We start from the raw sequence: 10,619 nt of genomic DNA on the forward strand, positions 1-10,619 counted from the left end.
CTTAACTTGTAAGAGTGCTGTGGTTGTATTTCTTTGCATACTACAGACTGCAATATAATCCAGCAGATAACAAAGGATGAGGGCCACAGAGCACTGTGAGGAAGTGGTGGTGTCTGTCACCTCCACCACCTGGCACTGAGCCCAGCAGCGAGGATGTTCTCTCTGGAAAACTTCTTGCGTGTTGTGGTGAGGACCAGGACAACAATATGGTTGTGTGAGAGTTCCTAGGCCCTTTTGGGAAGTCTGGATTATAGCATGGGTGGAAGTACCCCATAAGACAGATAGCAAAAGGGAAGGTGAGAGGCAGCATGTTCCAATAAAGAAGCATTAAATAGGACCTGAGCTTTCAGCTGGGCTCCTCTGCTGACTTGATGGATGATCATGAGCACATTTCATGGTTTCTGCACCATTCTGCAAAAGGAAACAATGGTTGAAAGCTGTCTTCAAATCTGGCTTTTCCCATTAGAGGAAAGGGCTAAACACAACCAAAGCATATTCCTTTTTTGGACAAACATCATTTCACCTATGATTAAGCCCTAGTGCTCAGGAGTAGCACAGCCCACAGGCAGCTAAAACTGTGGCTGGTGGGCAGGAAGGTGTTTGAAGCAGAGCCCTGCTGTGAGCACAGCAGGGGCTAGGGAAGGCTGCTCCGGAGCTGGCCGCACTACTGAATTTCTGGCTAATACCCAGCCGGGGCTTTTTGGACCTTCACAATGGTGCCACAGTTCCCTGTCACTATGGCAACTTGTTTTTGAAAAGGCACTAGTTTTAAAAAGAGAATTGAAACCAAAACTTGTGCTCTGTCTTCATTCCTGGCTCTGGGGTTCCCCTGGGAACAGGCGAAGGCTCCTGGAGGCTGGCCTGCCTCCTCAAAACCAAAACTCAGGTTCCTCTTCCTGAGAGAGCCACAGCTGAATCAGTGACTGGTTTTTCCTCAGATACAGACAGGAATCCCAAGAGCTGTTGAGTCAGCAGGAAAGACCCCCCAGAATAGCTTGAGAGGAACCAAAACCAGTGTCAAAGTAACACAGAGTGGTCTGTCCCTCCTGCATTCCGTGGCCCACTGGAGACAGCCACAGGCTGTGCCATAAAATTGTGTATGGCTCAGACAGGTTCTCCTGAGAGCATTAAACACTTAAGAGACATTCTTTGAATTGCTGTGTTCTCTACAGTCTTGCCAAAGCTTAGATACAGGAGCCCAGGAGACAGCACTGGAACCTAAAAGTCCTTTGCAGAGGCTCAGTGAGGACAGACACTTGTCTCCTTGCTGTTCCTGCTTCTTTCCTTGATTTCATAATTGTGCCCATGTAAGTCTCTGTGGAGCTCTGCTATGCTAAAAAGAAAACCTTTGGGGCTGGAGAGGTCCAGGAGCAGAGCAATGAGTAGCTTGAGGTAGAGAAATGAGGGAGGGAAGTTTTTGAGTGAACTTTGGCACGGAAGAAAATCCTCACTTTACATTTCTGGGATGAGTTCTGGAAGCCCTAGGTAAGACATACCCACTTGTGGCCCATATGGACACCTAATTAGCAGGTGCCAGGGTCCAGGATATGAATCAGAGTAATTAATTTCTGTATACAATTGGCAGAAGGAAGTGAAGAGTCCCCCAGGGAAGACCCAGAAAGCCAAGTAATTATGAAGAACTGGAAAGACAAGGCACTATGTTTCGTTCTTTCTGAAATTTCATCACCCAAACCCCACTCCCTTTTCATGTCCTGAAACAAAATGTTCATGTTTAAGACAAGGGAATGGAGGAGCAGAATGTTACAAACTCATCCAGATCTGACTCAGTAAAACCAGTAGAAGTAAGCAGCTGGGCTTGATTTTTCCAACAAACTTACTGCTGGTCCGTTATCCTGTGGCCATGCTGGGTTCCTTAGACCTCTCAAGCCTTTCCACCATCCCTTCCAACTTGATGTGTCAGCCCACAGCTCTGCTAAGAACCTGCAAGAAGCCCAGGGAGAACTGTGAGTGAGTCCCCATGGGAAGGTGCCACTGCAATGGGGAGGCGCCTGCTCATGTGCAGAGTTATAGTGCAGACCCTACTCTGGAGCACAGGGATGATCCCCCGCCCAAATGTCAGAGGCTGCCCCTTGTCCAAGACCAACACACTGTCTCCATGGCAGGCAGGAATCTGTATGACACAGTCAGGGGCTGCTGGAGAGGACAAAATCAGTGGTGGAAAGGATTTTCTGAGCCCCAGGTGCCCTTGGATGAAGGCATGAGGCAGCAGCTACCAGCCCACGTAAGGAAGCTTTTGCACACCCCTTCCACTTGCAGTGATTTTTGTTCTGTTTTGCTTTCTCTCCCCTAGGGTTTTCTCTCCTCCTGGGCTGTCAGGCTCTGTGAACTTTGCCAGCAGTGCAGTTCAGCACTGCTGGTCACACCATGGCCCAGCCTGGGAACTCCTGCTCCCAACGTGGTGACTCCGGTCTCCTCCTGCCAGAACCGCATGGTGGCCATTTTCAGCAGGTGAGTGCAGACAGACACACACCCATCCAGCCATTTGGGGTGACACTCATTGCTCATTCTGACCAGAAGGATGTTCAGAAAGGAGAAGTGAGGCAGGATCCATGTTTGGTTCCTTTCAGACACTGCCAGTATGCCAACTCACCAGGAAAGGAGAGACTGGAGAGGTGCTTAGGAAATTTATTAGCATTGCCCCCTTACCTGTAATAGCATTTTTTTCAGTCTGTGAATGTTCTGGGTGCTGCAGTACAAAGCTTGGGAAGAGCTCCTGGTCAGCCACGCTGCCCCTCTGCTTCACCTGTTTTCAGCTGCCAATCTGGAAGGCATAGCCTCGAATTTGGGCCAGCATTTCTTTACCATAAATGCCTGTGATAGCAGCCTCAAAGACAAGGATTTTCCCGACAGACTCAGTGGGCTTTTTAACATCTCACTGTGCTACCAAGCCATTAGACTTCAAAGCACTGTAGAGTTTGTGGTTCCCACATCTGCACAAGGGCTGCAAATAGAGGGCATGAGCGTCCTGATGGGAAGGGGAAATGCTGGTGCTGGCACCTGCCCTTTCCATCTGCACCAGGGCTTTAGCACAGGTGCCAAGAGCAGAGAGTGAAGGCAAGAAGAGGTTTTAGGTTGAGCAGCAGGGTGGTAGCACCAGGCTAGCACCAGGGTTGCTGGACTGCATCCCAACACACCTCACACTCCCGCAACAGCAGGCAGAGAAATGTTTGCCCCATAAAGGTCATGTTTGCCCCGTAAAGGCTCTGTTCTAGGAACTTGGGGATGTGAGGTAATTCAATCATTAGTTTTGTTCTGTCAAGTATGGAAATATTTTAAACTCATTTGGGATTTTTTCCAGCTCCTCTAGAGCTCTCCCTTAAAAATCTCCAAGCTTCAAACATTTGTCTGTGGGCAAAATACAGAGGAACGTTAGGAACAAGATCAGAAGTAGGCAAAGCTGACATTAACTGCTGTCTTTGAAAAACAATTTCAGGCCCTGAGAAACATAAAAATCTGGTTACTGGTGGTTCCCTTCTTGGCCTGACTGTCTCTGACTGCCTTACCAGAGGATTGCTTTCTAGCAAGCACTTTTCATTTTAGGAAAGAATACAACAGTAGTACCTCGCACAATCTGTGTGATCTCCATCATCCTTTTGCTTGTCCTGTGTCTCACCTTCTGCAAAACTGAGGTGCCTACACTGGGATTTTTATTTAGACAATTGAAGATTTTTAGTGAAAGAAGGAAAAATATTTCACAAAGGAAAATCTGGATGTTGCCTACAAATTTCTGTCCCTATTACTAATCAGCTGTAGGAGGCAAGTAATTTAAAAATCCTTATTTGGACAATTGAGAGTTAGGCAGCATTTGGGAACTGAAGTCTAAGACAATTATTCAGAAAGCAAGTTAGACTGCATTCCAAAGTCACTCTTATTGATCAAGTAAGTAATGTATCCTTGCAGTTATCATCTTCTATATTCTTGCAGAACACCAAGCTGAGCTGGCTGTCTCCTAATCTTTCTTCCATGGAGCAAAAACAAATGCAAACAGAAGATAATGAAGATCAGTCTGCCCTTTAGGAGAAGTCCAAAGTGCTTCTCTGTACTATTATCAATACTGTCATATCAGATAAATAGTTTTAAATTTTTCCTGTTTGGCACAGAGGAAGCTCTGTTTGTCACCAAAGTTCATGTAGTCTCTGAGAGAGAGTCAGCAAGTGGCCAGAGCATAATGTACAATAAATCCAGCATAAATAACTGAATCTGCATTTAGATCAATGGGTGAATTACAAATGTTTGAGAAACTTAAAGAAGATATTTGAGACATATTAATTTCTAAAAATAGGGTTTGGTGGGGGGTTTTTAAGCTTTTAGTTTTTAAAGCTTCTGGATGGTTAATGTTATTTTTTTTTTATGAGGTGGAAACAGTCAGAAGACGACAATGTAGTTTTGCTGAGGTCAGCTCAGATGTCTGTCTAGAACTGCTGACTTCAGGGTCTGCTGCTGAGTGCCTGTTTTTCACCTCATGATAACTCATGTGTGTTCATGATGCTGCTGTGAAAAAAATACAACTCTTTTAGCAGTTAAACTAACTCTGTAGTTAATTCTCGTAACGTGAGAGCGTGGTATATTTTCCAGCAGGGACAGTGCACTAGCACTCATGTTTTAAGTAATTAGTGGGAACAAGGATTTGCTCCAAGTTGAGCTGGAATTTTTTATGTTTTTACTACCCTTGGTCACAGGTGGCTACTTTCAAGCAAGATCTGTAAACTGAGCAGCAAAAGTCCCTTCAGCTCAAGCCGTTCCTCCAAGGCTGGGTATTGCAGTGCATCTGATAATGCTGAAAAGTGGAATGGCAAAAGGATTAGGAAACTTTGAGTTCTGTGAGACATGCACATGATCTCTTCCAGCGTCTTCTTATCAAGGAGACACTAGAAAGACTCATTCATGCTGTCTGTGACAGAGTCCATAATTACTGCTGTGCAAGCAAAGGGCATCAGGGTTGATGGAAACACTCAAGAGTCAGCCCTTCCTTTCGGATTCATATTCTGCCTCCTGTGTCCTGTATGAGGCAGACAGGATTCGAGAATATTGCACCTGCACAGGTACATGTGCTGTTGTGCCTCAGCAGAACGAGAGGCCTAACTGGGAGCAGGGAGGAGAACAGACATTAAACTTGCAGCTAACATTACCTGGATTTAAGCCTCAGTTCTACCACAAACCTGTTTGTCTCTCTCCATCTGTCTCTTGCTGGGTGCTTGAGTGAGGCACAGGGCAACCTGTGCTGTGCTTGGCATTTCTAAGTACTGCTGTAATAAATGTAGTGTAGACTTCTAATTCCCAGTGTTGTGCCTAGGAGAGTTTGCATTTCTGCATAAATACCTGATGGAGCAAGCTGAAACAGCAATAGAAACACAGATTAAAACAGGTGTTCTGCATTTCAAGTCATTGACCTGTGCCTATTAAAGCATTTACAGGAGGTCTTATCTGCAGCCTGTTCAGGTTAATGACAGTCTGTGCATTCACCTCCATGGGCTTCAGATCAAGCCCAATGAAATTAATTACAGAAACAATTGGCAGGAAAGAAATAGTGAAAAGAAAAGAGTAGTACTGGAGGATGCAAAAGAGAGTAGTGGGAACAATGTGTAATCACTCAGAACTGCTTAAAGGCTCTTCTAGGTAAATGATTAAGGGTGTTATGTAATTATTGTGAATATGCAGGATGACAGGAAAATTAGATTTCATATAGAAAATAGATTACATTGGACCACTACACACTGACTTCTGAGTAACTGCATATAATTGACTATATTATTGCTATAAATAGCAATAAACTGCCAAGAAAATGACCAGCCTGTTGATTAGAATAAGCAAAGATGTAACCACAGGCCAGCCTTGCTAAGGTACAGGCTACAGGCACCAATGTGACTGCTCTGGTCTAAGGCAGTGACTTCAGAAGATACAATATTTGGCAGCAATATCAGTCAGAGAGATTTTTCTCCCCTGGGGTTGCTCCATTTCCCCCTTGCTCCTGCCTGCCCTCCTGCCAGCACAGACCTTGGTACAGCCTTTCCATGAATCACACAGGGAAATGGAGCCTCTCAAACACTCACGCAGAGACAAGCAAACACACTTTGCGGGGTTATTTTTTAACCCAAATCACCCCCAGATCTGGCTCGGAGCATTGGCTTTGGAGTGCTGGTGTTGACACCAGCACCAGCGTAGCACAAGGTGAGTAGTGAAAGGATGAATGGGGCAAGCACAGGGCAGAGGCTGGTGGGCAGCCCTGAGGCACCAGCCAGCTGCATTTCAAGTCAGCTTCTCCTTTGCCAAGGGATCCACAAAGCTCTCACGTGATCTAAAGATCACCAGGAATACCCATACTTGGGTTTCTGTTTGTTTGTTTGTTTTAGTGCAGTCAAATGGTGTTTTTACAGTAACCATTCGTTTTTAAAAAAATTTGTTTAACCTTGTAGAAAGTAATGGAGTGTTGATTACTCATTCACTGAAATTCTGGAGCCTGAATATAAATTCTCCTCAGACTCCCATTCCTAGCACGTCATTATTCCAATTAGGAGAGTGTTTAAGATATTTAAATAATCTCCCATTCAGCTACATGTATGAGAAAATGCATTCACTCAGTACAATAATGCAATTGTGCCTTTCCTCTGAGATGGCAAAAGAGAGGGGTTGGAACCATTCTGAGAAACAGTAACTGAAAAGCAAAGGCAGTCAGACTGGGCAGGAGAGAACATAAAATCAAATAGCAAACATGGGAAAAAGCCTCTCTGCATGCACAGACAGCAAAGAACAAAAGGAACAGAGCAACCTGTAAGATGAGATACTGCATTGCTTCACCAGCTACAGAAGTGTGTTGGTTTGGGTTGACTCTCCTTCAAGCTGGCCAAGAAAACAGAGCACAAGTGGACTGATGCTCTTCTGACTTTCACTGATGCAAATCACAAGCAACTATGCTCAAGCAACTAATTTCAGCACAGGTACACTGACATAACAAAGATTTAAGTGAAAAAAGAGTTCAAGCACAAAAGAAGAGGTGCAAAGCCTGGCAGTCAGCCCTAGCGCTTTGTAACAGCCTTAACATTTTTGTGGGGCTGACCTAAAAAACCTTAAAGTCCCAGCAACAACCACTCACAGCACAGATGCTGGGATGTTTTACTGTACAGCCAAAGGATCAGCAGCAGATGAGGCCTGTGTTAAGCCACAGAGAACAAAAAGACATGTTTACAGTTGTTTATGTTTGTTTAGTCCATAAATATTGAGAGAGGATTCCTTTCTGGCCAGTCTGTGGATCCAATTAATTTGTTTTTCGGTTTCATATTTGTGACTGTAAGTTCAGAGGTGGCTTAGGGCTGCAATACACAGCAACCACAGCTGCTAAAAATAGACCACACAAATGTAAAACACACAGCAGCCTTTAACCACCACATTCCCCTGTACCTCAGCTCTTTGAAGCCCCTGTACTTCATCACACTCCTGGAGGCATGGAAGGCTGTTGTTGTGAATTACCATGTCCAGAGCAACATGGGGAAGGAGACAAGATGAAGCATCTCCAAGAATCATCCCGAGCTGCTGGACACATGGCTGAACTCTGATCTCTCCCATAGGGATGTGTGGGGAAGTATTTTCCCTCAGGAAAGCCAGGATTTCAGCCTTTTCAGTGTTGCATGGCATTGATTTCAACTGCAAACAGTTATTAAAATAGCAGCCTCTAAAGTCAAGAGGGAAAAGAACAAAAAGGATGTGATGGGAATCAGAATGATGCGATTTCGATCGATTCTTTTTCTTGCAAAGTCACGAGCCTAGAAATAAATCCTACAAAGCAAAGTAAAAATTCTCTCCTTTCCAAGAGTGGGGAAATAGCAATTTTTATCCCTAAAACTTTCTGACCATCAGGTATAAAACAGCACTGGAGAAGATCTGTTAACTCCGTGATGGTGGAAGTAACCTCACCTAAGCCCTTGAAGCCAGGGCTGCGTTGTACAGGGTTTGTCCCACCTTGCTGGGTCAGAGGAGCTCCAGGTGGGGTCTGCAAACCCTGAGCAGAGGTCACTGCCCTGGGGGAGGTCAGGGAGCAGCCAGGGATCTTTCCAGTTGGACTGGCTGTGGCAGGGACAGTGTTTTCCTGACTCCCTCCTTGCTCTCCTCTGGATAGCTGAGCTGAAGAGGTGGCCTGGAAGAGGCAGGAGAGCAGCTACTGAGCAAGGGTGTTGGGACAAGATGGACAGGACAGCTTTAAGAGGTGGGGTAAAGGCTGAAGGAGTGAAGGGCTAAAATAGTGGCAGTGGAGGTGTTTGATCTTGGACATGTGTCAAAGCAGATGCAGGAGAGACCAGAGCAAGGTCAATTAATGACCTGCTGCTTCAGGAGCTACTTTCTAATCCTGTAACTAGGAGCAGTTTCCTGACTGGCAGGTCTGGGAGATGCTATCCCACCTAGTAATGCAATTTATACTGTTCTGCTTGGCATATTCTCTTTCTCAAACCAGGAAAAGGAGAAGCTTTCATATGAAAAGCATGAAGGGTTTGGATTTTGCAAGGAAAGGCAACATTTACTGTTGATTTACTGGCCAGAAGGATGCCAGGCAGTAGGGAGGGGATGCAGCAGAGACCTCTGCCATTAATGGGCTTCTCTGAATTTTTTTAAGTGATGTTGAGCTAAAGTTACTTGTCCAAGAAGCTTCATCAGTAAAATCAATAGTGGTGCAGAAGGTAGCCTGTGTTTCCTCGCTCTCTGACAGTCCCCATCTCCCTCATCACTGAGGGGAGGCAGAAGGTTTTGGCTACTGTAGGGGAGCCCAACAGTACAGCAGAGAAGGGCCAGGCTCTGCAGCTCCAGTTGTGAACAATGCAATATCTGTCATGATCCACCACAGCAGGGCTTTAAGGTTTTTAGCTGCCTATATTTAGGGTCTTAATTTTGTACTTAGGGCCCCTAATTTTGGGGCATTTATGCAATACTCCAGGTGATCAGCTGAAGTCCTGTCTTCAGCACCTCTTTCCTGGCACTTTTCTCATCTCTCTCTTCATCCAGCTCTGACCTGGGTCTGCCAGTGCTCTGCTGATACCACAGGATCTCAGAGCAGCTGCTGACAGGTGGATGGAGATCCCTTACACGCGGGGAAATGTAGCCCTACCTAGAATTGATCTATGTCTCATAATGTCCCAGTCCTCCTAGGCAGTCCTTCGTTTCCATCTGTGTGTCCCCAGTGACTGTCACCTAATCTGTTCCTGCTGTATCACTTCCTGCATGCAGGGGTATTGCAGGAGGTGTGTTTGGAAGACCACATTGTGTGATGTGTTTGTGCTCTGGATTGGTTTCATGGAACTGCAGTATATCCTGCAAGATGGTTTCCCAGCTGGTAAATCATATTTAAACAGTGAAAAACAAATATGCTTTCTTATTGCTCCAGTCTTTTTATATCTGGTTGCTTAGCATTGTTCCTATCTTGTGTCCACTTTGCAGTGCTTCAGCATGATTGCCAAACAAACTGGCTAAAAATCAATTTAACAGAGATCAGAGGGAAAAAACCACCCAAACTCAAATAAGATACAGCAGCCACTGATGGGATACACAGACATATCAATTTGGCAGCCAGTCAAACTTCTTAGAGCCATTGGCTGTGCTCATTAAATGTCAGAGTTGTGAATTTCCCCCAGGCATTATCAGCGAATGCTTGAACATGGCCCAGCTTGGTTGTAAGTGATTTTCTCCCTCAAGTTTCAGGTAAAAAGATGAATGAGAAGAGATGACAATAGCAAGTCCATAGCACAGTTTTAGTTCCAGTAACAAATTTCTCTGTAACAAAGCCAGGTCAGAAAATTTTCCTTTTATTCCAAATAAAAATAAATATTTTCCCTAAGTACTTACAGGTATTCCTCAAGCCGAGTCTCCCACATGACACAGACTTGAATTCCAATGCCAGTAGAACTAGTACCAAGTTTTTATTTGATAATGTTCATTTACACAGCAATGTAAGACCTCAAATCTTTTTCTCTACAAGCAAAAGTGATAGGGCTTCTAAGTGGATTTTGGTGAGGTTTTTTTGACATGGAGAATTCAAGAAGAAGCAAACCTTCTTTAACACTCAAGCTTGGAAAGAAAGAGGTTGTCACTGGAGTGTGTTTTCTTTAACATCACAGCAGCTCACAACTGCCAGGAGGTGACATAAAATTGAAGTCAGCTCGGGTGAGGTAGAGAAAACGGAATTCTTCTAGAAACCAGCAAAGAAAGACCAACAGCTGCCTTCCCCTGAGCAGTGCAGGAGAAGGCATGGCCAGACCCAGAGAGGTCCCCAGCCCTGTGAGGACCCTCTGCTCTGCACATCAGGAACTCTCATTGGTTTAGATTCAAAAAGCATAAATTAGAAGATCCAGTGGCTTGATCTTTTGTGGGGGCTTTGGGAAAACTTTGGGACAAGAGTTTATACCGAGCAGGCATCAGGAAGGTCATCTTTTTGCATCTGACAGGACCCTCTACAGTGACAGAATTTAAGTCAGGTGTTGTTCAGGTAACTGCAGAAGTCGGGGAGGTTTCCCACTACAAACTGGTTACCCAGTGTGGCCTAGGTTGTGAAACACACACCTGGCCAAGAGCTTTGCCTCACTAAGGACCTTGGGATTTGACCTTTAATTCTGAACATG

The 10,619-nt window shown here is 45.0% G+C and overlaps 1 long non-coding RNA gene across 1 annotated transcript in view; it reads left to right on the forward strand.

Annotated features, from left to right (window-relative positions):
- The window catches only part of LOC120410106, a 15,250-nt gene extending 7,978 nt beyond the window's left edge, over positions 1-7,272 (forward strand). Inside the window, exons 2-3 of the long non-coding RNA XR_005602054.1 lie at positions 2,312-2,469; positions 3,946-7,272. This is a non-coding gene — a long non-coding RNA (uncharacterized LOC120410106). The remainder of the gene's footprint in view (positions 1-2,311; positions 2,470-3,945) is intronic.
- Positions 7,273-10,619: the final 3,347 nt, after the last annotated feature.

The sequence above is a fragment of the Corvus cornix genome, chromosome 5, assembly GCF_000738735.6.
Source record: "Corvus cornix cornix isolate S_Up_H32 chromosome 5, ASM73873v5, whole genome shotgun sequence".
Classification (NCBI taxonomy): Eukaryota; Metazoa; Chordata; class Aves; order Passeriformes; family Corvidae; genus Corvus; species Corvus cornix.